A 27307-nucleotide genomic window follows, 5' to 3' on the forward strand; every position below is an offset into this window, starting at 1 on the left:
TTACCTGTCCAACGCTCTAACCACTAGGCTACCTGCCGCCCCATGGGGTTGTCCCACCTAGCCATCTCAAGATGACGGCACTAACTATGCGGCTCTGGATAAGAACGTCTGCTAAATGACTAACATGTAATCCTCCTGCCTCCACTGAAACACTAGACGACGACACCATATATCAGGGTCATGTTAGGAAGCACAAAACAGGAGAAACCTTTTGAAACGTTTTGAAAGAGGGACGACCTGAATGTGTCCAATAAGAAACGGCCATTTAATTATCCTCTTCAAACTGTTTTGCATTCAACTCAAGCTTGGCTTAAAGAGGTGCTTTGACTTCCACCCTCTCTGGGGCACTGTGGACTCCACTCACCATACGAAGCTGGTCTGGGGCTGTAGTCCGTGAGTTTGGGGTTCTCAGAGTACTGGAAGTGAAGGTGGCGGGGACGTCCTTGGTGGTGCTCTTCCCATACTTCACCGAGACTCTCAGGGACTCCAATGGAACCTTTTGTCCCTTGTATACACCTGTCTCACAGGTGATCTCACTGCCAAACGACAACCTGAGGGAGAAACGGGGACAGAGAGCATCGTGGGAAAGGTCAAACTGGGGTCGTGGTGTTGAGGGGAGAGAAGGTCATCTCAAAGGAACAAGTCAAACACAATTACTATATGGCTAATATATTTCAGAGGTCGGCCTTGAGAGAAGTGAATAGGACATGACTCAACCTGTCCAGACAGCAACCTGCAGGGGTTGGAAGACACAAGTATGATCATCCTTACACTTCACAGGGCGTTCCCCCACGGTGACAATGACATCATTCTTGTTTGCCGTATCCAGGTGTTTCCCAGAGATAGTGATGACTGTTCCCCCGGCCACAGGGCCCTTCAGGGGGGAAACTTTCTCAGGGATGGGGTCCTGGAGGGGATAAGAGATGAGACATCAGTGATAAGGTAACATACTTAGGTCCTGGATGTTTCTTGACTGCATGACCTGACAAGGAAAAACTCCTCTCCATTCTATATGGTTATTTAGCAGATGTTTCATCCAAAGTGTTTTACAGTTAACAACCCAGAGCCCACTGTCCAACAACCCAGAGCCCACTGTCCAACAACCCAGAGCCCACTGTCCAACAACCCAGAGCCCACTGTCCAACAACCCAGAGCCCACTGTCCAACAACCCAGAGCCCACTGTCCAACAACCCAGAGCCCACTGTCCAACAACCCAGAGCCCACTGTCTAACAACCCAGAGCCCACTGTAACAACCCAGAGCCCACTGGGACCACCAGTTAGACCTCATGTCACGTCCCATTCCCCTTCACTGGTTTATCACCACAACACAGCTACTGAACACCACAACACAGCTACTGAACACCACTTTATCACCACAACACAGCTACTGAACACCACAACACAGCTACTGAACACACAACACAGTACAACAGCTACTGAAACACCACAACACAGCTACTGAACACCACTTTATCACCACAACGAGAGCCAGAGAGAGCAAACGAGAGAGCAAACGAGGAGCAAACGAGAGAGCAACGAGAGCGCAAACGAGAGAGCAAACGAGAGAGCAACGAGAGAGCAACGAGGAGAGCAAACGAGAGGATGAGAGCAACGAAGAGAGCAAACGAGAGAGCAAACGAGAGAGAGCAAACGAGGAGAAGGAGAGCAAACGAGGAGAGCAAACGAGGAGGTAGAGAGCAAACGAGCAGAGGCAACGATGAGAGCAAACGAGAGAGCAAACGAGGAGAGCAAACGAGAGAGCAACGAGAGAGCAAACGAGAGAGCAAACGAGAGAGCAAACGAGAAGAGAGCCAGAAGAGAGCAAAATAATCTTATGTTCCCTAGAAAATCTGAAGCTTTGATCAAATCTATAAGAAGGATAAGTAGCTCAGTACATTCTCATGGGGACATTGTTATTTTGGCAGAAACAAATAAACAAGAAAATACGAACCCCAAAATAAATGAGTGTAAATATTTACCATGAAGTGAAATAGGCTCCCATTATAGATGTGGTTTTGAGTCAATCATTATACTCGTTAAATTCCCCCGTTAAATTCTGTTTCCTTTCAACAGATGCTATTCTGAATTCTAAGAGCATCTCGTAAGAACAAAGTACATTGATGAACGTGGAGATGTAAAACCAGCAGAGAGAGACTAACATAGTGGCTGTATGAACACTGAGCAGAGCTTTAACCACACTAAGAGCCATGTACAGTATGAAACGTCAGATCACCCCTGCACAGTGTGACTCTTACAACAGTTAGGATTCATGTTGGGGTAAAGAATGGCCCTGTAGCTGTATGAAACGTACCCTGTAGGTGAAGAGGACCTCTGAACGTCCTCTCCTGCCCCCCTCCACCTCCACCTCCACTACCCCCTGGTTGATGGGACCTGGGAGGTCCACTGAAGACCGGACCGGACCGATCTCACACACAACACTGGAGAAGACACAGAACAGCTGGAGTAAGGACAAAAGGCCCGGTTTCTCCACCACACACACAAGCAGACATACTGTTCATCGAAATGTTGTGTTTAATGAAATATGTTATTCGCTGGACATAAAAGTCCATTACAGGCAGGGCCGGTCCTTGCCGTTCTGGCGAGAACAAAAATGCCCCCCCCCCCCCCTTCACAAACCGAGAATAGTCCCAGTAAGCAAAATAATGTTGAAAAGACATCTAAAATATGTATTTTCTAGACGTTTAAAATCGGGTTCATTTTCGGTTGCGAATTAAAGTTGAAAAGACGTACAGTAGTTTGGACACCTACTGTACTCATTCAAGGGTTTTTCTTTAGTTATTATTTTCTACATTGTAGAATTATAGTGAAGACATCAAAACTATGAAATAACACATGGATTCATGTAGGAACCAAAACATGTGTTAATTAAAATACATGTTATATTTGAGATTGTTAAAAAGTCACCACCCTTTGCCTTGATGACAGCGCTGCACAATCTTGTCAACTTGTCAAAAATGGACAGAAACAAACTTGAAACCACTGATCTTGACAACGGGATGAAACCCCTGGACGACAGCTGTGATTATTCATTTTACCCCCACTATCACTATACCTGGTGGAGACAGAGTATCTGTCCCCCTGGTGAACACAGTCCACTCCAGCCACCGTCACCTTCTTAATGTCCTCCTTCTTTATGCCAGGTTAGACCCTTTAATGGTCACCACTATCCCACCGTTCAGGGGCCCGAAACGAGGGATGATCTGTGGGGAAGAGAGAGAGAGAGAGAGGGGATGATTTAGATGAGTGTGGTAGATTAATATAGAATATAATGCTCAGTGCCATCAGTGTGTATATAGTAGTGAACAGTCTTTACAGTAGTAGTTCAGTGTGTATATAGTAGTGAACAGTCTTTACAGTAGTAGTTCAGTGTGTATATAGTAGTGAACAGTCTTTACAGTAGTAGTTCAGGGTGTATATCGTAGTGAACAGTCTTTACAGTAGTAGGTTCAGTGTGTATATAGTAGTGAACAGTCTTTACAGTAGTAGTTCAGTGTGTATATAGTAGTGAACAGTCTTTACAGTAGTAGTTCAGTGTGTATATAGTAGTAGTTCAGTGTGTATATAGTAGTGAACAGTCTTTACAGTAGTAGTTCAGTGTGTATATAGTAGTGAACAGTCTTTACAGTAGTAGTTCAGTGTGTATATAGTAGTGAACAGTCTTACAGTAGTAGTTCAGTGTGTATATAGTAGTAGTTCAGTGTGTATATAGTAGTGAACAGTCTTTACAGTAGTAGTTCATTGTGTATATAGTAGTGAACAGTCTTTACAGTAGTAGTTCAGTGTGTATATAGTAGTAGTTCAGTGTGTATATAGTAGTGAACAGTCTTTACAGTAGTAGTTCAGGGTGTATATCGTAGTGAACAGTCTTTACAGTAGTAGTTCAGTGTGTATATAGTAGTGAACAGTCTTTACAGTAGTAGTTCAGTGTGTATATAGTAGTAGTTCAGTGTGTATATAGTAGTGAACAGTCTTTACAGTAGTAGTTCAGGGTGTATATCGTAGTAGTTCAGTGTGTATATAGTAGAACAGTCATTACAGTAGTAGTTCAGTGTGTATAGAGTAGTGAACAGTCGTTACAGTAGTAGTTCAGTGTGTATATAGTAGTAGTTCAGTGTGTATAGAGTAGTGAACAGGTGTTACAGTAGTAGTTCAGTGTGTATATAGTAGTGAACAGTCTTTACAGTAGTAGTTCAGTGTGTATATAGTAGTAGTTCAGTGTGTATATAGTAGTGAACAGTCTTTACAGTAGTAGTTCAGTGTGTATATAGTAGTGAACAGTCTTTACAGTAGTAGTTCAGTGTGTATATAGTAGAACAGTCTTTACAGTAGTAGTTCAGTGTGTATATAGTAGTAGTTCAGTGTGTATATAGTAGTGAACAGTCTTTACAGTAGTAGTTCAGTGTGTATATAGTAGTGAACAGTCTTTACAGTAGTAGTTCAGTGTGTATATAGTAGTGAACAGTCTTTACAGTAGTAGTTCAGTGTGTATATAGTAGTAGTTCAGTGTGTATATAGTAGTGAACAGTCTTTACAGTAGTAGTTCAGGGTGTATATCGTAGTGAACAGTCTTTACAGTAGTAGTTCAGTGTGTATATAGTAGTGAACAGTCTTTACAGTAGTAGTTCAGTGTGTATATAGTAGTGAACAGTCTTTACAGTAGTAGTTCAGTGTGTATATAGTAGTAGTTCAGTGTGTATATAGTAGTGAACAGTCTTTACAGTAGTAGTTCAGGGTGTATATCGTAGTGAACAGTCTTTACAGTAGTAGTTCAGTGTGTATATAGTAGTGAACAGTCTTTACAGTAGTAGTTCAGTGTGTATATAGTAGTGAACAGTCTTTACAGTAGTAGTTCAGTGTGTATATAGTAGTAGTTCAGTGTGTATATAGTAGTGAACAGTCTTTACAGTAGTAGTTCAGTGTGTATATAGTAGTGAACAGTCTTTACAGTAGTAGTTCAGTGTGTATATAGTAGTGAACAGTCTTTACAGTAGTAGTTCAGTGTGTATATAGTAGTGAACAGTCTTTACAGTAGTAGTTCAGTGTGTATATAGTAGTAGTTCAGTGTGTATATAGTAGTGAACAGTCTTTACAGTAGTAGTTCATTGTGTATATAGTAGTGAACAGTCTTTACAGTAGTAGTTCAGTGTGTATATAGTAGTAGTTCAGTGTGTATATAGTAGTGAACAGTCTTTACAGTAGTAGTTCAGGGTGTATATCGTAGTGAACAGTCTTTACAGTAGTAGTTCAGTGTGTATATAGTAGTAGTTCAGTGTGTATATAGTAGTGAACAGTCTTTACAGTAGTAGTTCAGTGTGTATATAGTAGTGAACAGTCTTTACAGTAGTAGTTCAGTGTGTATATAGTAGTAGTTCAGTGTGTATATAGTAGTGAACAGTCTTTACAGTAGTAGTTCATTGTGTATATAGTAGTGAACAGTCTTTACAGTAGTAGTTCAGTGTGTATATAGTAGTAGTAGTGTGTATATAGTAGTGAACAGTCTTTACAGTAGTAGTTCAGTGTGTATATAGTAGTGAACAGTCTTTACAGTAGTAGTTCAGTGTGTATATAGTAGTAGTTCAGTGTGTATATAGTAGTGAACAGTCTTTACAGTAGTAGTTCAGGGTGTATATCGTAGTAGTTCAGTGTGTATATAGTAGAACAGTCATTACAGTAGTAGTTCAGTGTGTATAGAGTAGTGAACAGTCGTTACAGTAGTAGTTCAGTGTGTATATAGTAGTAGTTCAGTGTGTATAGAGTAGTGAACAGGTGTTACAGTAGTAGTTCAGTGTGTATATAGTAGAACCGTCTTTACAGTAGTAGTTCAGTGTATATATAGGTGAATGGTCGTTACAGTAGTAGTTCAGTGTGTATATAGTAGTGAACAGTCGTTACAGTAGTAGTTCAGTGTGTATATAGTAGAACCGTCTTTACAGTAGTAGTTCAGTGTGTATAGAGTAGTGAACAGTCGTTACAGTAGTAGTTCAGGGTGTATATAGTAGAACAGTGTGTATATAGTAGTGAACAGTCATTACAGTAGTAGTTCAGTGTGTATATAGTAGTGAACAGGTGTTACAGTAGTACAGTGTGTGTATAGTAGTAGTTCAGTGTGTATATAGTAGTGAACAGGTGGTACAGTAGTAGTTCAGTGTATATATAGGTGAATGGTCGTTACAGTAGTAGTTCAGTGTGTATATAGTAGAACAGTCGTTACAGTAGTAGTACAGTGTGTATATAGTAGTGAACAGTCATTACAGTAGTAGTACAGTGTAGGGGTTGACCGATTAATCGGCATGGCCGATTTCAAGTTATACAATCGGTAATAGGCATTTTGAACACCGATCATGGCCGATTACATTGCACTCCACGAGGAGACTGCGTGGCAGACTGACCACCTGTTATGCGAGTGCAGCAAGGAGCCAAGGTAAGTTGCTAGCTAGCATTAAAATTATTTTATAAAAAAACATCAATCTTAACATAATCACTAGTTAACTACACATGGTTGATGATATTACTAGTTTATCTAGCTTGTCCTGCATTGCATATAATCGATGCGGTGCCTGTTAATTTATTATCAAATCATAGCCTACTTCGCCAAACGGGTGATTTAACAAGCGTATTCGCGAAATGAATATCATGAATGAATATCAATGCCTTTCTTAAAATCAATACACAAGTACATTTTTTAAACATGCATATTTAGTTAATATTGCCTGCTTACATGAATTTATTTTAACTAGGGAAATTGTGTCACTTCTCTTACGTTCTGTGCAAGCAGAGTCAGGGTATATGCAGCAGTTTGGGCCGCCTGGCTCGTTGTGAACTGTGTCGAGACCATTTCTTCCTAACAAAGACCGTAATTATTTGCCAGAATTTTACATATTTATGACTTAACATTGAAGGTTGTGCAATGAAACTGCAATATTTAGACAAAGGGTAGCTGCGCATTTGATAAAATACGGAACGGTTTCGTATTTCACTGAAAAAATAAACGTTTTGTTTTTCAAATGATTGTGTCCGGATTTGACCATATTAATGCCATAAGGCTCGTATTTCTGTGTTATTATGTTAAGTCTATGATGATTTGATATTTGATAGAGCAGTCTGACTGAGCGGTGGTAGGCAGCAGCAGGCTTGTAGGCATTCATTCAAACAGCCCTTTCCTGCGATTGCCAGCAGCTCTTTACAATGCTTCAAGCATTGCTCTGTTTATGACTTCAAGCCTATCAACTCCCAAGATTAGGCAGGCAATACTATAGTGCCTATAAGAACATCCAATAGTCAAAGGTATATGAAATACAAATGGTATAGAGGGAAATAGTCCTATAATTCCTATAATAACTACAACCTAAAACATCTTACCTGGGAATATTGAAGACTCATGTTAAAAGGAACCACCAGCTTTCATATGTTCTCATGTTCTGAGCAAGGAACTTAAACGTTAGCTTTCTTACATGGCACATATTGCACTTTTACTTTCTTCTCCAACACTTTGTTTTTGCATTATTTAAACCAAATTGAACATGGGAAAGTTGAGGAGGACAGCATGTGTAAGAGAAGAGTAAGACAGTGACAGCTAAAGGGAAGAAGACAGGAGGAAGAGTGCACCGGACAGAGAACACCTCTAGTGATAATCAGAGACAGTTCTCACCTCAGTGATCTTGGGGTTGGGGCACTGCGCTGGTTCCTGGGACTGGCACAATTCTCTGTACACACAGGACCTCATGTTGGCACACCACACACAGCTGTATTTGGGGTCGGCATTCTTACACAGGCTGCAGTCCTCACGACCCAGAGAACAGTTATACAACACCACTAATAGATGGAGAGGAAGGAGAGAAGGAGGATAGAGTGAGAAGAGAGAGAGGAGATGGAAGAATAGGAGAGAGGAAGGGGAGAGGAGGAGGATAGAGAGAGAGGAGAAGGTAGAATGCGAGAGGAGGGGGAGAGTGAAGAGGGTAGAATGGAGAGAGGAGGGAGAGAGAGTAGGTAGAGAAGAGCAGGGGGAGGTGGAGGATAGAGTGAGGAGAGAAAGGAGAGAGTAGAATGGGAGAGGGTAGAACAGGAGAGAGGAGGAGGGGGAGAGAAACAGGGGGGGGGGGGGAGAGATCAAACAACGACTCCATACCAATAACCCACCCGTCTGTACAGGGTTCACATCTTATTCAAATAAGCTTGAACTTTGTCCCAAAAATGTATGAATAATAATAATGGCTGAATATGAAACATGTCCAATACTGGAGTCCAACGCAGGTCCATTAAGGTGAAAGAGTTGAAATGGATCAACAGTTTCAGCAGGCAAGTCAGTTAAGAACAAATTCATATTTTCAATGATGGCCTAGGAACAGTGGGTTAACTGCCTGTTCAGGGGCAGAAGGACAGATTTGTACCTTGTCAGCTCGGGGGTTTGAACTTGCAACCTTCCGGTTACTAGGCCACTAGGCTACCCTGCCGCCCCTCCACTCTAACCACTAGGCTACCCTGCCGCCCCTCCACTCTAACCACTAGGCTACCCTGCCGCCCCTCCACTCTAACCACTAGGCTACCCTGCCGCCCCTCCACTCTAACCACTAGGCTACCCTGCCGCCCCTCCACTCTAACCACTAGGCTACCCTGCCGCCCCTCCACTCTAACCACTAGGCTACCCTGCCTACACTCAACCACTAGGCTACCCTGCCGCCCCTCCACTCTAACCACTAGGCTACCCTGCCGCCCCTCCACTCTAACCACTAGGCTACCCTGCCTACACTCAACCACTAGGCTACACTGCCGCCCCTCCACTCTAACCACTAGGCTACCCTGCCGCCCCTCCACTCTAACCACTAGGCTACCCTGCCGCCCCTGCACTCTAACCACTAGGCTACCCTGCCGCCCCTCCACTCTAACCACTAGGCTACCCTGCCGCCCCTCCACTCTAACCACTAGGCTACCCTGCCGCCCCTCCACTCTAACCACTAGGCTACCCTGCCGCCCCTCCACTCTAACCACTAGGCTACCCTGCCGCCCAAACAGACAGTTGTTTGAACAGTGCATTGAACAGCAGTGCTGCATCAACTCCAGTGTGTCAGACGGTCTGACTCACCAGTCAGAGTGCTGTCAATCTTCTTCTCTGTGTCTCGGTCTTTGATGTGGAAGGACACATTGACCTCCTGCTCCTTGTCGTAGGCAAACTAACACACAGGATATACACAACAGAGAAAACTGACATCTGAGTTACTGAGGGCCAGAGACACGTCAAAATACACTTGCTGGCTCTTTTTCTCACGCACCACAAACAAACACACACACACCAACACACACAAATACCAAGGTTTCTGTTAGCTGGTTATAGCTGGCTTTTGGACCATTAAAAATCTGGCCCAGAGTCTGTTTGGAATAGGCTATTTCTTTCTTGCACAGAATCACAAGCTGACCAATAGGTCAACTGTTCTATTGTGGGGGATATTAGATTGACAGGCTGGTGATTCTGCTGTTCTTTACTCATCTTGTTGTCTGAGGAAAAGTCGGCGTGGACAGTTATTCTATCATCTTCACCGTGAGCATCGTTGCATGTTCTGTTACGATGAATTACCATAATGTAAATGTTATTTCTGTCATTCTGAGCACCATGGGTGGACCCCCTAATCAGGTTACCACCCAATGCATATGGGTTCGGTAAACTTCTCAAATGTCTTATAATACTTCCTGTCAAATATCCAGCACCGCATTTTCCTAACAAACACTGACATGCACGCATGTACACACAATCCGCACACAACATAGCTTTTAACTCCATACTGGCAGCCTCTCAAACTCAGTATGAAAACAGATGGGCAGAGAGACAGAGAGAGAGACAGAGAGAGAGACAGAGAGAGAGACAGAGAGAGAGACAGCGACAGAGAGAGAGACAGAAAGAGAGACAGAGACAGACAGAGTTAGAGTACTGGATGGAGGTGAATGTCTTTGGGACTGAGGGAAAAGACTTGTACTGCTCATGTGGGGCACTGGGATGTAAAACCTGTGTTGTCTCAACTAGAGGTGGATATTACTGACCTCATAACCCTTGAAGTTGAACTTTAACCCCTCATTAAAGGTGAACTCTTCCTCTGTGTGTTTCATGAGCTCCGTGCCAATTTTAAACGTGTGATCCTGGAGAGAGAGAGAGAGACAGAGACACACACGACAGACAGACAGAGAGATACACACACGACAGACAGACATACACACGACAGACAGACAGACATACACACACACACGACAGACAGACAGAGACAGACAGACAGACATACACACACACACACGACAGACAGACATACACACACACGACAGACAAGAGAGACACACAGGACAGAGAGACACACAGGACAGAGAGACACACAGGACAGAGAGACACACAGGACAGAGAGACACACAGGACAGAGAGACACACAGGACAGAGAGACACACAGGATAAGAGAGCATGCATATTAGAATGAGTAGAAGTCAGTCAGGCTGTCATGCACAACGAACCATATTAGATAAACAGTACTGTACATGATCTAATAGTGAATGAGGAAGAAAAGAGGAACAGCCAAGTTAATCATCAATGATAGACGATGACTAAATAGGTGTCTGAAATGTCATCCTAGTCCCTACCGTGAACCCAAAATGGCACCCTATTCCCTACAGTAAACCCAAAATGGCACCATATTCCCTACAGTAAACCCAAAATGGCACCATATTCCCTACAGTAAACCCAAACTGGCACCATATTCCCTACAGTAAACCCAAACTGGCACCATATTCCCTACAGTAAACCCAAACTGGCACCATATTCCCTGCAGTAAACCCAAACTGGCACCCTATTCCCTACAGTGAACCCAAAATGGCACCCTATTCCCTATATCGTGCACTCAAATGGCACCCTATTCCCTAAGTAGTGCACTCAAATGGCACCCTATTCCCTAAGTAGTGCACTGTATAGGCAATATGGCGTAATTTGGGACGCAAGCATAAGAGCTGTGTCTATCTCACCTTGTAAATGTCCAGGTTCTTCCCTTGGAAGCTGATGGGGATGAGGTAGCCTACAGGGATGAGATGAGGGTCTGGGTTCTCAAACTGAGGACAGCTATCAGCCTGGAGGGAGAACAGAAGGTAGCTGGTTTAATCAGAGAGACAGACAGACATACAGGCAGGCAGGCAGACAGACATACAGGCAGGCAGACATACATACAGGCAGACAGATATACAGACAGACATACAGGCAGGCAGACATACAGGCAGGCAGACATACAGGCAGGCAGACATACAGGCAGGCAGACATACAGGCAGGCAGACATACAGGCAGGCAGACATACAGACATACAGGCAGACATACAGACATACAGGCAGACATACAGGCAGACAGACAGACATACAGGCAGACATACAGGCAGACATACAGGCAGGCAGGCAGACATACAGGCAGGCAGACATACATACAGGCAGGCAGACATACAGGCAGGCAGACATACAGGCAGACAGACAGACATACAGTCATACAGACAGACAGGCAGAGCTTGCCAGTTGCCACCTATAAGCCAGAAAGTCAGTAACAGATACAAGCCGGCTCAGAGACAATAGCTCTTTATCAATTCATCTTCCTTCACTTCCTCACATCCTCTCTTCTGGCCTGCTACTCAAAAGGTATTGGACCTTCTTTTTGAGGAGGCGGGGAGAGAGGACACAAGGAGTTGTGGAAAGACAAAAGGAGTTTGAGCCAAACTGTGTAGTTCACTGAGACAGGGCTTCCTCCTACTTGTTGGGCTTTGACGATGTGAGCTCCATCTACAGAGACATCTCTGTCACTGCAGGTGTGGTCCTGGGCATTCCACTGGCACTGCCACTCACTGGTCACACATGCTATACACCTGGGGACAATCAACCAATAGAAGGAAGAGATAAGGAATCAGAGTTTATATAGCCAATGAGAACAGAAATGCTCAAAGGTGTTCCGTGTAAAATGACTGAACAGAATAACTGTCAGAAAAGCGTCATTAACGGGTGGCCTCCATAAAGCAGTGGTCATCTACGGGTCCATCTTCAAGGCATTCCTAGTCCATCACCTTGCACTCCTATTGGTCTTACCGTTCTGCTGGGTAGGCAAAGTGTTCCAACCATTTCATTTGTCTGAAGGGACAAACTCCACGACCAGAGAAAGACCGTCAAAGAATACAGCAAACCGTTGCTGTTTTTATGAGTGAGTTCTTTAAGTTTTTATTCAGTACTGTGAACACTGTTCTTATGAGTTCTTTAAGTTTTTATTCAGTACTGTCAACACTGTTTTTATGAGTGAGTTCTTTACGTTTTTATTCAGTACTGTCAACACTGTTTTTATGAGTGAGTTCTTTACGTTTTTATTCAGTACCGTCAACACTGTTTTTATGAGTGAGTTCTTTACGTTTTTATTCAGTACTGTCAACACTGTTTTTATGAGTTCTTTAAGTTTTTATTCAGTACTGCCAACACTGTTTTTTACAAAAAATAAATGTGCGTCTCCCTACTTCCACTCGTGCTGAGTAGCCGTGTATCAACAGGCCTGCTGTTTAATTATCAGCAGCTCGTCACGTCCATTTCAATATCCAGGAATATTTCACTTCTGCTCATAGGAACATCATGAATTAGAGCATGAGGCAGAAATAATGTGGTGCGACTTGAGTTTGGCCATCAGGTGGAAGACGGTGTCCCCTCTCTATTGGTCAGCCTCACCGGAGGAAAGGAGAAAGCAGGGACTATGAGAGGTGGACCCTCTCTATTGGTCAGCCTCACCGGAGGAAAGGAGAAAGCAGGGACTATGAGAGGTGGACCCTCTCTATTGGTCAGCCTCACCGGAGGAAAGGAGAAAGCAGGGACTATGAGAGGTGGACCCTCTCTATTGGTCAGCCTCACCGGAGGAAAGGAGAAAGCAGGGACTATGAGAGGTGGACCCTCTCTATTGGTCAGCCTCACCGGAGGAAAGGAGAAAGCAGGGACTATGAGAGGTGGACCCTCTCGATTGGTCAGCCTCACCGGAGGAAAGGAGAAAGCAGGGACTATGAGAGGTGGACCCTCTCTATTGGTCAGCCTCACCGGAGGAAAGGAGAAAGCAGGGACTATGAGAGGTGGACCCTCTCTATTGGTCAGCCTCACCGGAGGAAAGGAGAAAGCAGGGACTGGACACTCTGCTGCACTCTCCCTCCGCTGAGACTGACCATCAGTCCAGTAAAATAAAAAAGATAATTATTTCAATTTATGCTCAGCTGAGCCTCGCAAATGATACAACTGATCTATTCTGTTATCAAAGCTCGAGTTTTGAAATATAACATGGTCTGAGAAGAACAATAGTCAGGAAGGCATAAAGCCAATATGTTGCGATAATGTATTAGACCTACTGCACAAACCTCATTCCTACACAACAGTTTTTATTAGGTTACTGTTGTATAGGCTTACATTATTAAGTCCTGTTTTTAAAGAATATCTGAGTGGTAGATCTCGGCCTGGAAAGTGATCTTGCCTCAGAAAAGGTTGGTGACCAATAAGGGTTTTACTGGCGACACTTACGGCGTGTTCCTGGACTTCCTGCCGGTGGCGGCACAGTTGTAGAACTTGTACTCGTTGGACGTCACCTCAATGCCGTCGTTGACCAGGATCTTCACCTGCACCGTCACAAAGTCTGAACGCAATACGACAGAATGTCAGTTACCACAGTCCACTGCTCAGAGGAAATATTAGCCTGGTCACCTGACTGGTTCTGTACTGAATAAAACACATTGTTGCCTTGTTTGGCAAGACAAAGACAAGTTAGTTAAAGAAACAGACTGATATCTCCAGGCTTAAAAACAGTATACAGAACCCATCTGCCACCCAAGGAGCTAAGGACCGGGGTTAGGACCAGTATTGAGGAGGACTCACCCTGCTTGTCAGGTGTAGAGGGGATGTTCACAGGGTCAGGGAGGGCACAGATGACCTTCTGGTCCATCATCACAGCTTCACTAGTGTCCGAACCAAACCTGCACTTGATAATGTCAGAAGGGCCGATCTTGGGGAGGGAGGGGATGTAGATTTCAACCTGGACAGGAGAAAAACTGAGGTTTTTGAGGACTGTGAGAGAGAGACAGAAATCAAGAGTGAGAGAGAAGCAAGAGAATAAACTTCCTCTTGAATACAAAGAGGTCCATTGAGGAAATGCAATTATGTTTCAAGTCACAGGAATGGTTGTGTGACAAAAACTCAAGTTCCTGGAGAGAATTGAGATGAAATGAAGTGAAATAAAGGAAGTGACTGATATTCAGGTCTACAGTTTAAAATGTACACAGTTCATTAATCCAGAAGTGACCCAGAAAACTAATTTCTGTCTGTGTCTGTGTCTGTGTGTGTCTGTGTGTGTCTGTGTGTGTCTGTGTGTGTGTGTGTGTGTGTGTGTGTGTGTGTGTGTGTGTGTGTGTGTGTGTGTGTGTGTGTGTGTGTGTGTGTGTGTGTGTGTGTGAGAGTGTGAGAGAGAGAGAGAGAAATGCACTGGAAGGGAGCAGAGCTTAAAGGAATTGACTAGAGTTAAACTCAGGATGAATGAATTCAGAATGAAGCAAACCCAGCACAACAGATGAGGGATCTTTCACACTGAAGAAGACAGCTGCCAATGACAGGGAACGTAGACGTGTACACTCAACCACTCAGTACCTGCTCGGTCTTCCTACAGCTGAGGTTGGGTGGGTTAAAGGCCTGGATCTGAACACACTGCTGGTTGGGGCTCCACAGCCACGTGTTGGCATCCTCAGCCCTGGGACAGTCTCCCTTCCTGGTACACCTGGAGGAGAAGAGACCAGTCACACTCTGGACTACAGCTAACCCTGGACTACAGCTAACCAGGACTCTGGACTACAGCTAACCAGGACTCTGGACTACAGCTAACCAGGACTCTGGACTACAGCTAACCAGGACTCTGGACTACAGCTAACCAGGACTCTGGACTACAGCTAACCAGGACTCTGGACTACAGCTAACCAGGACTCTGGACTACAGTTAACCAGGACTCTAGACTACAGCTAACCAGGAGTCTGTACCTGTATCCAGGCCCAGTTCCTCACTGATAGGAGCTCAAGAGAGAAAAAAGTCCTGGACCATCTATAACAGGATAAATCAGTACTAAGCTCATAAGACATTTATAAGTTACATTGTATTATTCATTGAAAAGATCAATGAGCAGCAGGAAATATTGCAGCTATAACCAATGTTCCCACAAAGAATTGTCACTGAGCAAATTTCAAGTCTGCTGACTTCCAGCGCGCGTTACTGTGAACACTGAGGCTGTACCCGCTTTAAGTTACAGTTTTAAACAGTGACTATGTAGGCTACTGTGGCTATTTGATCATAATGTAGGCCTACCAGAGTGGCCTACCATCAAAAACATGGAGAACATTCATTGAACACCACACATTTTAACATGGAAATAGCCTACAGTAGCAGCCAATGTGTGGTGTTCAATATAGGTCTACATTCCATGAGACTTTTGAAAAAACATGCAGGGCTTGACATGAACCTGTTCATCCACTTGTCCTTCAGACAAGGAGGGGACTGAAAATGTTGTCTTGATGCAAAAAGCCCTTTTCTAAGTAGAATGCATTATTATTCCCATTCCATTATTACAGAGTATCAGACAAATTACGCTACCCTCTGCCTATTGGCTACTTGGCTTATTCAAGCCTGTCTCAAAATACAACACTGCCCCTTTAAGACAAAAATAAATATCTTCACCTGACTGGCTTTTCAAAGATGGCTAGAAATGTACAGGTTGTGTGCTCCTGTAGGAAGCAATCCCTCCCCTATCGTTGACTACAACTGATCTATAACTGGGATAATAACTCACTAACTAGCAAAGGACATGAACAAATGTGCCACATGTAGCTCTGATTGGTTAAGGAGCACCGGTCTGTGTAGAGTACAGCTCAGCCGTGCCTGTCCATGTAATAGAATCCGACACCGTGCGTTCTGCCTCGGTATGTTGCATTGTTGCGTGGATTCAATCACAATTCCCACAGTAAAGGGAAACATTGATAGTGTTAACTAAAAGTCTAGAAAGTTGAGTTAAGTTGAATCTCGTGCTTCTCTGCGCGGGCTGGTATTTCTTCTGCGCGACAGTCCGAGAAGAGCTGCACCCTGCTTAGAGGGAACATTGGCTATAACTGGGACTGTACTCACTTGCCCTGCAGCACACACCAGCCACAGTAGGGGTCTTTCTGTGCCACACAGGACTGGCAGTCTGTCTTCAGGTGGCAGGCCTGCACTGGCACCTTGGTGATCTATGAGCAAAACAAAATCTTTACCAAATCATGGGAGCAAACCACACACACACGTCAGAGTTAGTTATAAAAACGTCTTAAAAGTAACTATATAAGCTCTATAGCATTTTTGACTATCAACATTTCAGTATCTCTAATGAAAAGTTGAGAGTCCCCACACAATGGCAAAATGGGATCCTTTATAGCAAAGATCACACATAGTCAGACAGCATAGACATAATTAATTGTTCAGCTTTGTCTCCTTTCCCAAACCCCAGAACCATAAACCAATCCTCCAAATCAACAGGCATATATCAAATTGTCATTTAGATACAACCCACTCTAAATACAAACTCCTGGACAAACTCACGGAGAGGAGAATGAGGCTATAGGTTAAGATAGAAACAACATTAGAGGGAGCATAGAATGATTCCAGACACTGCCACCCTCCTTTCTCCACTGGGAAAAAGGTAGGGAGTGAAAGATATGTTTACACATGATGACACTTTGACCTCTCCCCTCTCAGCGGCCCATGCAACTTAGTCTTGACATAGAACAGATAACTGCAACCTCGCCACAGTATTATACAAAAATACCATTCTGATGAGAATTAACTTACACACATTAGATGAATATAAAACATCTTACAAATGTTACCAACAAATTCAGAATCTTCCACGACACTACGCTATGGAATAAAGTTCCAAGTTAAGATCACGGCTCACCTTCTTCTCTGTGGTGATGTAGAGGTGTGTGAGGCTGGTGTCAAATAGCAGGTTCTTGTTGACCTTGTCCCCGGTGTTCTCCCCAGGGGCGCGGCCGTACACCTCTGGACTGGTCGACAGGTGCAGCTTCAACACCTACGTTACACGAGCAGAAAGAAGACAGAGGAGGTGCCGAAGACGTTAGTCAACTATTAAGGAAAATACATACAAGTCAGAGCAGCCTATTGAATAACATTCCAGCAGGACAAGTTTCTGTTCAGCAGACGCTCTTATGCAGAGCAGCTTGTAGTCAGTGCATTTAACTAAGGTAGGTGAGACCAACCACATATCACAGTCAGTGCATTTAACTAAGGTAGGTGAGACCAACCACATATCACAGTCAGTGCATTTAACTAAGGTAGGTGAGACCAACCACATATCACAGTCAGTGCATTTAACTAAGGTAGGTGAGACCAACCACATATCACAGTCAGTGCATTTAACTACGGTAGGTGAGACCAACCACATATCACAGTCAGTGCATTTAACTAAGGTAGGTGAGACCAACCACATATCACAGTCAGTGCATTTAACTAAGGTAGGTGAGACCAACCACATATCACAGTCAGTGCATTTAACTAAGGTAGGTGAGACCAACCACATATCACAGTCAGTGCATTTGACTAAGGTAGGTGAGACCAACCACATATCACAGTCAGTGCATTTGACTAAGGTAGGTGAGACCAACCACATATCACAGTCAGTGCATTTAACTAAGGTAGGTGAGACCAACCACATATCACAGTCAGTGCATTTAACTAAGGTAGGTGAGACCAACCACATATCACAGTCAGTGCATTTAACTAAGGTAGGTGAGACCAACCACATATCACAGTCAGTGCATTTAACTAAGGTAGGTGAGACCAACCACATATCACAGTCAGTGCATTTAACTAAGGTAGGTGAGACCAACCACATATCACAGTCAGTGCATTTAACTAAGGTAGGTGAGACCAACCACATATCACAGTCAGTGCATTTAACTAAGGTAGGTGAGACCAACCACATATCACAGTCAGTGCATTTAACTAAGGTAGGTGAGACCAACCACATATCACAGTCAGTGCATTTAACTAAGGTAGGTGAGACCAACCACATATCACAGTCAGTGCATTTAACTAAGGTAGGTGAGACCAACCACATATCACAGTCAGTGCTTTCCTCAAGTAAAACCTTCTTTCAAAAAGCAGCAATTAAGAAAACCAGTTACAGTGCTAGTAAGAAAGACTAGTGTGATTGGTAACTAGTATTGACAGGTCAACAGTAAGGTGGTAGCTAGTAGTGACAGGTCAACAGTAAGGTGGTAGCTAGTAGTGACAGGTCAACAGTAAGGTGGTAGCTAGTAGTGACAGGTCAACAGTAAGGTGGTAGCTAGTAGTGACAGGTCAACAGTAAGGTGGTAGCTAGTAGTGACAGGTCAACAGTAAGGTGGTAGCTAGTAGTGACAGGTCAACAGTAAGGTGGTAGCTAGTAGTGACAGGTCAACAGTAAGGTGGTAGCTAGTAGTGACAGGTCAACAGTAAGGTGGTAGCTAGTAGTGACAGGTCAACAGTAAGGTGGTAGCTAGTAGTGACAGGTCAACAGTAAGGTGGTAGCTAGTAGTGACAGGTCAACAGTAAGGTGGTAGCTAGTAGTGACAGGTCAACAGTAAGGTGGTAGCTAGTAGTGACAGGTCAACAGTAAGGTGGTAGCTAGTAGTGACAGGTCAATACTAAGGTGGTAGCTAGTAGTGACAGGTCAATAGTAAGGTGGTAGCTAGCAGTGACAGGTCAATAGTAAGGTGGTAGCTAGTAGTGACAGGTCAATACTAAGGTGGTAGCTAGCAGTGACAGGTCAACAGTAAGGTGGCAGCTAGTAGTGACAGGTCAACAGTAAGGTGGTAGCTAGTAGTGACAGGTCAACAGTAAGGTGGTAGCTAGTAGTGACAGGTCAACAGTAAGGTGGTAGCTAGCAGTGACAGGTCAATACTAAGGTGGTAGCTAGTAGTGACAGGTCAATACTAAGGTGGTAGCTAGTAGTGACAGGTCAACAGTAAGGTGGTAGCTAGCAGTGACAGGTCAACAGTAAGGTGGTAGCTAGCAGTGACAGGTCAACAGTAAGGTGGCAGCTAGTAGTGACAGGTCAACAGTAAGGTGGCAGCTAGTAGTGACAGGTCAACAGTAAGGTGGCAGCTAGTAGTGACAGGTCAACAGTAAGGTGGTAGCTAGTAGTGACAGGTCAACAGTAAGGTGGTAGCTAGTAGTGACAGGTCAATACTAAGGTGGTAGCTAGCAGTGACAGGTCAACAGTAAGGTGGCAGCTAGCAGTGACAGGTCAACAGTAAGGTGGTAGCTAGTAGTGACAGGTCAACAGTAAGGTGGTAGCTAGCAGTGACAGGTCAATACTAAGGTGGTAGCTAGTAGTGACAGGTCAATACTAAGGTGGTAGCTAGTAGTGACAGGTCAATACTAAGGTGGTAGCTAGCAGTGACAGGTCAACAGTAAGGTGGTAGCTAGCAGTGACAGGTCAACAGTAAGGTGGTAGCTAGCAGTGACAGGTCAACAGTAAGGTGGCAGCTAGTAGTGACAGGTCAACAGTAAGGTGGTAGCTAGTAGTGACAGGTCAACAGTAAGGTGGTAGCTAGTAGTGACAGGTCAATACTAAGGTGGTAGCTAGCAGTGACAGGTCAACAGTAAGGTGGTAGCTAGCAGTGACAGGTCAACAGTAAGGTGGTAGCTAGCAGTGACAGGTCAACAGTAAGGTGGTAGCTAGTATTGACAGGTCAACAGTAAGGTGGTAGCTAGTAGTGACAGGTCAACAGTAAGGTGGTAGCTAGTAGTGACAGGTCAACAGTAAGGTGGTAGCTAGTAGTGACAGGTCAATACTAAGGTGGTAGCTAGTAGTGACAGGTCAACAGTAAGGTGGTACCTAGCAGTGACAGGTCAATACTAAGGTGGTAGCTAGTAGTGACAGGTCAATACTAAGGTGGTAGCTAGTAGTGACAGGTCAACAGTAAGGTGGTAGCTAGTAGTGACAGGTCAACAGTAAGGTGGTAGCTAGTAGTGACAGGTCAACAGTAAGGTGGTAGCTAGCAGTGACAGGTCAATACTAAGGTGGTAGCTAGTAGTGATAGGTCAATACTAAGGTGGTAGCTAGCAGTGACAGGTCAACAGTAAGGTGGTAGCTAGCAGTGACAGGTCAACAGTAAGGTGGCAGCTAGTAGTGACAGGTCAACAGTAAGGTGGCAGCTAGTAGTGACAGGTCAACAGTAAGGTGGTAGCTAGTAGTGACAGGTCAACAGTAAGGTGGTAGCTAGTAGTGACAGGTCAATACTAAGGTGGTAGCTAGCAGTGACAGGTCAACAGTAAGGTGGCAGCTAGCAGTGACAGGTCAACAGTAAGGTGGCAGCTAGTAGTGACAGGTCAACAGTAAGGTGGTAGCTAGTAGTGACAGGTCAACAGTAAGGTGGTAGCTAGTAGTGACAGGTCAACAGTAAGGTGGTAGCTAGCAGTGACAGGTCAATACTAAGGTGGTAGCTCGTAGTGACAGGTCAATACTAAGGTGGTAGCTAGTAGTGACAGGTCAATACTAAGGTGGTAGCTAGCAGTGACAGGTCAACAGTAAGGTGGTAGCTAGCAGTGACAGGTCAACAGTAAGGTGGCAGCTAGTAGTGACAGGTCAACAGTAAGGTGGCAGCTAGTAGTGACAGGTCAACAGTAAGGTGGTAGCTAGTAGTGACAGGTCAACAGTAAGGTGGTAGCTAGTAGTGACAGGTCAATACTAAGGTGGTAGCTAGCAGTGACAGGTCAACAGTAAGGTGGTAGCTAGCAGTGACAGGTCAACAGTAAGGTGGTAGCTAGCAGTGACAGGTCAACAGTAAGGTGGTAGCTAGTATTGACAGGTCAACAGTAAGGTGGTAGCTAGTAGTGACAGGTCAACAGTAAGGTGGTAGCTAGTAGTGACAGGTCAACAGTAAGGTGGTAGCTAGTAGTGACAGGTCAATACTAAGGTGGTAGCTAGTAGTGACAGGTCAACAGTAAGGTGGTACCTAGCAGTGACAGGTCAATACTAAGGTGGTAGCTAGTAGTGACAGGTCAATACTAAGGTGGTAGCTAGTAGTGACAGGTCAATACTAAGGTGGTAGCTAGCAGTGACAGGTCAACAGTAAGGTGGTAGCTAGCAGTGACAGGTCAACAGTAAGGTGGTAGCTAGCAGTGACAGGTCAACAGTAAGGTGGTAGCTAGCAGTGACAGGTCAACAGTAAGGTGGTAGCTAGTAGTGACAGGTCAATACTAAGGTGGTAACTAGTAGTGACAGGTCAACAGTAAGGTGGTAGCTAGCAGTGACAGGTCAACAGTAAGGTGGTAGCTAGTAGTGACAGGTCAATACTAAGGTGGTAGCTAGCAGTGACAGGTCAACAGTAAGGTGGTAGCTAGCAGTGACAGGTCAACAGTAAGGTGGCAGCTAGCAGTGACAGGTCAACAGTAAGGTGGTAGCTAGCAGTGACAGGTCAACAGTAAGGTGGTAGCTAGTAGTGACAGGTCAATACTAAGGTGGTAACTAGTAGTGACAGGTCAACAGTAAGGTGGTACCTAGCAGTGACAGGTCAACAGTAAGGTGGTAGCTAGTAGTGACAGGTCAACAGTAAGGTGGTAGCTAGCAGTGACAGGTCAACAGTAAGGTGGTAGCTAGCAGTGACAGGTCAACAGTAAGGTGGTAGCTAGTAGTGACAGGACAATACTAAGGTGGTAACTAGTAGTGACAGGTCAACAGTAAGGTGGTACCTAGCAGTGACAGGTCAACAGTAAGGTGGTAGCTAGCAGTGACAGGTCAACAGTAAGGTGGTAGCAAGTAGTGACAGGTCAATACTAAGGTGGTAGCTAGCAGTGACAGGTCAACAGTAAGGTGGTAGCTAGCAGTGACAGGTCAACAGTAAGGTGGCAGCTAGTAGTGACAGGTCAACAGTAAGGTGGCAGCTAGTAGTGACAGGTCAACAGTAAGGTGGCAGCTAGTAGTGACAGGTCAACAGTAAGGTGGTAGCTAGTAGTGACAGGTCAACAGTAAGGTGGTAGCTAGTAGTGACAGTCAATACTAAGGTGGTAGCTAGCAGTGACAGGTCAACAGTAAGGTGGCAGCTAGCAGTGACAGGTCAACAGTAAGGTGTAGCTAGCAGTGACAGGTCAACAGTAAGGTGGCAGCTAGTAGTGACAGGTCAACAGTAAGGTGGTAGCTAGTAGTGACAGGTCAACAGTAAGGTGGTAGCTAGTAGTGACAGGTCAACAGTAAGGTGGTAGCTAGCAGTGACAGGTCAATACTAAGGTGGTAGCTAGTAGTGACAGGTCAATACTAAGGTGGTAGCTAGTAGTGACAGGTCAATACTAAGGTGGTAGCTAGCAGTGACAGGTCAACAGTAAGGTGGTAGCTAGCAGTGACAGGTCAACAGTAAGGTGGCAGCTAGTAGTGACAGGTCAACAGTAAGGTGGCAGCTAGTAGTGACAGGTCAACAGTAAGGTGGTAGCTAGTAGTGACAGGTCAACAGTAAGGTGGTAGCTAGTAGTGACAGGTCAATACTAAGGTGGTAGCTAGCAGTGACAGGTCAACAGTAAGGTGGGTAGCTAGCAGTGACAGGTCAACAGTAAGGTGGTAGCTAGCAGTGACAGGTCAACAGTAAGGTGGTAGCTAGTATTGACAGGTCAACAGTAAGGTGGTAGCTAGTAGTGACAGGTCAACAGTAAGGTGGTAGCTAGTAGTGACAGGTCAACAGTAAGGTGGTAGCTAGTAGTGACAGGTCAATACTAAGGTGGTAGCTAGTAGTGACAGGTCAATACTAAGGTGGTAGCTAGCAGTGACAGGTCAACAGTAAGGTGGTAGCTAGCAGTGACAGGTCAACAGTAAGGTGGTAGCTAGCAGTGACAGGTCAACAGTAAGGTGGTAGCTAGCAGTGACAGGTCAACAGTAAGGTGGTAGCTAGTAGTGACAGGTCACTACTAAGGTGGTAACTAGTAGTGACAGGTCAACAGTAAGGTGGTACCTAGCAGTGACAGGTCAACAGTAAGGTGGTAGCTAGTAGTGACAGGTCAACAGTAAGGTGGTAGCTAGCAGTGACAGGTCAACAGTAAGGTGGTAGCTAGCAGTGACAGGTCAACAGTAAGGTGGTAGCTAGTAGTGACAGGACAATACTAAGGTGGTAACTAGTAGTGACAGGTCAACAGTAAGGTGGTACCTAGCAGTGACAGGTCAACAGTAAGGTGGTAGCTAGCAGTGACAGGTCAACAGTAAGGTGGTAGCTAGTAGTGACAGGTCAATACTAAGGTGGTAGCTAGCAGTGACAGGTCAACAGTAAGGTGGTAGCTAGCAGGGACAGGTCAATAGTAAGGTGGTAGCTAGTAGTGAGAGGTCAACAGTAAGGTGGTAGCTAGTAGTGACAGGTCAACAGTAAGGTGGTAGCTAGCAGTGACAGGTCAACAGTAAGGTGGTAACTAGTAGTGACAGGTCAATACTAAGGTGGTAGCTAGTAGTGACAGGTCAACAGTAAGGTGGTAGCTAGCAGTGACAGGTCAACAGTAAGGTGGTAGCTAGTAGTGACAGGTCAACAGTAAGGTGGTAGCTAGTAGTGACAGGTCAACAGTAAGGTGGTAGCTAGTAGTGACAGGTCAACCAGTAAGGTGGTAGCTAGTAGTGACAGGTCAACAGTAAGGTGGTAGCTAGTAGTGACAGGTCAACAGTAAGGTGGTAGCTAGCAGTGACAGGTCAACAGTAAGGTGGTAGCTAGTAGTGACAGGTCAACAGTAAGGTGGTAGCTAGTAGTGACAGGTCAACAGTAAGGTGGTAGCTAGCAGTGACAGGTCAACAGTAAGGTGGTAGCTAGTAGTGACAGATAATCTGTAAACCAACGGCTCTTTTTGAACGGCTGTTTGGGGGAATGTCGAGACTGAATCTCATCTGTGAAAGAGCTGTTCATTTGTCTCCCTGATTGGCTCCCTGTGACTCCTGCCATTTGAGCTCTAGACAACCATTATCTGGAGTTTAGTTAGAGAAACATTCTCTGAAGATGGTAACTCAACCATTATCTGGAGTTCAGTTAGAGAAACATTCTCTGAAGATGGTAACTCCTCAACATTATCTGGAGTTTAGTTAGAGAAACATTCTCTGAAGATGGTAACTCAACCATTATCTGTAGTTCAGTTAGAGAAACATTCTCTGAAGATGGTAACTCCTCAACCATTATCTGGAGTTCAGTTAGAGAAACATTCTCTGAAGATGGTAACTTAACCATTAACTGCAGTTAGGGTCAGCTGTAGTTTTGAAATAAACATTGTGGTCCACGCAATTGTTTTTGCAAGGTGAATTTAAAAAAAAATTGAACTCATGTCACAATTTGACATAATGGAAGGCAACCATTTAGGCTTTAGATGTCATATTGTTCATGGTTTTTTATCCGTTTGTAAGAATTACTGAACAAATATCTGTTTGGGAGCCAAAGACCCGGCTCAACGAAAAGACTTGGAATGTCCATCACTGTTAGCTAGTACCTCTCCTAAGTAGTCCCCAGGAAGGCAACGGCGTGCTCCGTTTCCAACAGCGACGGCCACAGCGGTCATCAGGCCCTTCTTGGTGAAAACGGGGTCGGTTGCCAGGGCGAACTCTGCCCTGCTGGCCAGCGGGGAGGGCAGGAACTCAGCACCACACTTTTGATTGGTCACCATGCCCTTCTGAAGAGGGAAGGAATCAATGTCAGATACATTATCTCACTAGTAGGTAGAAGTGATAATGTAGCAGTTAATACATTATATCTACATCCTCTTGTAATTTCATGTAGAGAGAGCAACGACCATAACGTCAAGGTAAACTAGAAAACCACCAATTGCCTCAAAACTGACAGCACGTACATTCTCGCTCCCCATACCAGAGGACATACAGTACGACTGCCCTTGACTGGAGGGGCTGGTAAGGCTACAAACCTCATTTTCAATTTACACAGCTCGTCTGACTTGGAGGAGTACGGGTGAGTAGACAGCAGACTTGTTGTTTATTTGTCCCTTGGTGCTGTAGCAGGCTCCTATGATCTCCACCAGTCTCTGGTTGATGGCCCTCAGTGGGTACATACACACTGCCGAGCTGGAGGCTGTCGTCGTCCGAAGCTGAACACCACAAACACAACCTGACAGGAAAAACACCAGTCACTGTTCTTAACTCACTGTTCTCACGGTTCAGACTTGCCTCCTTAAGTAAAGGTGAAATGCCGCTTTATCTGTCCAAACTCATTTGTGGGATTCAATCTTATTCAAACAACTATTTGTCCCCTTAGGGCAATTCTATTAGGGGTTATATCATTAAATTGGGTATAGAATTGAACTGGTTAGTGGATTAAGTTTAATTGTTAGAGGGGGAAAATAAATAGATACCTTATCCTGGGCTCCAACCGGTCCGTACCAGCCAGAGGAGCTCATATTCTTGGCCAGGGCTTCTCCTGGAGGGTCACGTAGGCTGCCTGAACCTTGTTGTACTTGTTCCCCCGCGCTGCAGTTCAGCTGGAGCTCTGTGTACGAGTAGTAGTTGTGGTCGTTCTCACACATCCTGGAAATAAAGGTGAAGTTCTTGGTTCCTGAATCCTGGGCGCCCAGCGTTCTGGAGAACAGGAAGTAGACAAAGCCCTCGTCCTGGAAGACGAGAGATGGAAATAGAGGAGAGAGAAAGTGGAAAAGAGAAAAAGAGTGAGATAGAAGAGAATGAGTTCCATGAATCATTATTCATCTTTCAGTCTCTTTGTAACGTTGTATTCACAGACAGGCCCTGAGGGGATGTTTCACACTGCTGTGTGTGTAAAAGGGGTTTCTCCGTCTCTCTCACCTTGAAGACGTGTCTGAAGTCATGGAGGTAGCGCAGTGTGAAGGGGTTGGACTGGACGGCCGAGGCCTCGATGATGCTGTCGAACAACACCCAGTCACTATGGACCTGGAGGATACGGGTGCTGATCAGCTTGGTGCTGTCATGGCTGCCGTAGCCCTTAGCCACCTGAAGAGAACAGAGAGGGGCAAATACAAGTTACCATGGTGACCAGGAAGTAAATACAACATGGTTCAGCTTGGTGCTGTCGTGGCTGACGTTACCTTTACACACGTAGGACGAGACCGAGGGAACAGAACATGGGAAATTCAATTATCTAGTACCTTTTACTTTTACATTTTAAATCCAAATACAACATGAGCATTGCGATTGCAACGCCAGGATAGTGGGTTTGATTCTTGGGTCCACCCATTACGTAAAACATTTATACAATGTAAAAGTGTCTGCTAAATGACATTATTATGACTGATATATCACGGAGCGGTTCGTCCACCTACCAGGAAGACGGTGAAGTTCCCCTTGTCCTTGTTGAAGTAGTAAGACATGACCCCTACTACCGACACACCCTCCTCAGCACTGGCCACGTACGACTTCTCTCCTTTCGTATCGCTGAAGTACAGCAGCTGCTCCACATTAGACAGGTTCCTCAGAGAACAGATTCCTCTGTACAGACTCCCACACACTATCAAGGTGTCTTTGGATGGATGGATGAGGAGCAGTTTGTTATGGTTGTCAGTCTCCACTGCTTCCTCACAGGAAGTCACGGGCGGGGTACACTGGCGGTTGTCCAGTTCGGGTCCTGTTCTGGTGTGTGCCTCGGGGTGCAGGGATTGGTCCAGTTGGTAGAGGGCATTGACCGTGCCCACGTACAGCTGGCTGGTGATTGGGTCCTGGACTACATTGTTGATGAGGGTGTCGGATGTGAACTCATCGTAGGCGGAGCCGAGGAGGGAGAGAGACAACGTCGCCAAGATGGCAGCCAGGACCCACCGCCACGCCATCTCTGGAGGAGAGGAAGGGGAAAATAATTATATGACTCTTTATAACTTGGTAAAGAAAGAGAGAGAGAGGAGGGAGAAAGAAGAAGAGGAAGGAAGCAGTGAGAGGGGGAGAAGCGAGAGATAGAAGTATACAGATAAGGGGAAAATATATAATTAGTTCCTAATCTTAATCATTCCATTCTATTAGTCTTTCTGTGGCTTTGTAACTTAGTAATCACAGACAGGCCTGAGGGGACGTTTCAACAGCTAATAAGACATGAAATAAACATGAAGACATTAAGGTTAACAACGTTTAATAACATCCTCTGAATTTAAACAAATATTTTTTTAGCACTAAGTTATTCAGTTCTACTTCAGCGTTCCTACCTTCCATTCTTTCATTATTATTCATCCTCATCCTTCCCACTAAATATAAAGGAGGGAAATCAATTCACCCGCTCCCCAAA

General features: G+C 44.8%; 1 pseudogene; it reads right to left on the reverse strand.

Moving 5' to 3' along the window:
• Nucleotides 1-429: 429 nt before the first annotated feature.
• LOC116369367 (plexin-B2-like) lies at nucleotides 430-27003 on the reverse strand (annotated as a pseudogene).
• Nucleotides 27004-27307: the final 304 nt, after the last annotated feature.

Source organism: Oncorhynchus kisutch, unplaced genomic scaffold, assembly GCF_002021735.2.
Source record: "Oncorhynchus kisutch isolate 150728-3 unplaced genomic scaffold, Okis_V2 scaffold2177, whole genome shotgun sequence".
In the NCBI taxonomy this organism is placed as follows: domain Eukaryota; kingdom Metazoa; phylum Chordata; class Actinopteri; order Salmoniformes; family Salmonidae; genus Oncorhynchus; species Oncorhynchus kisutch.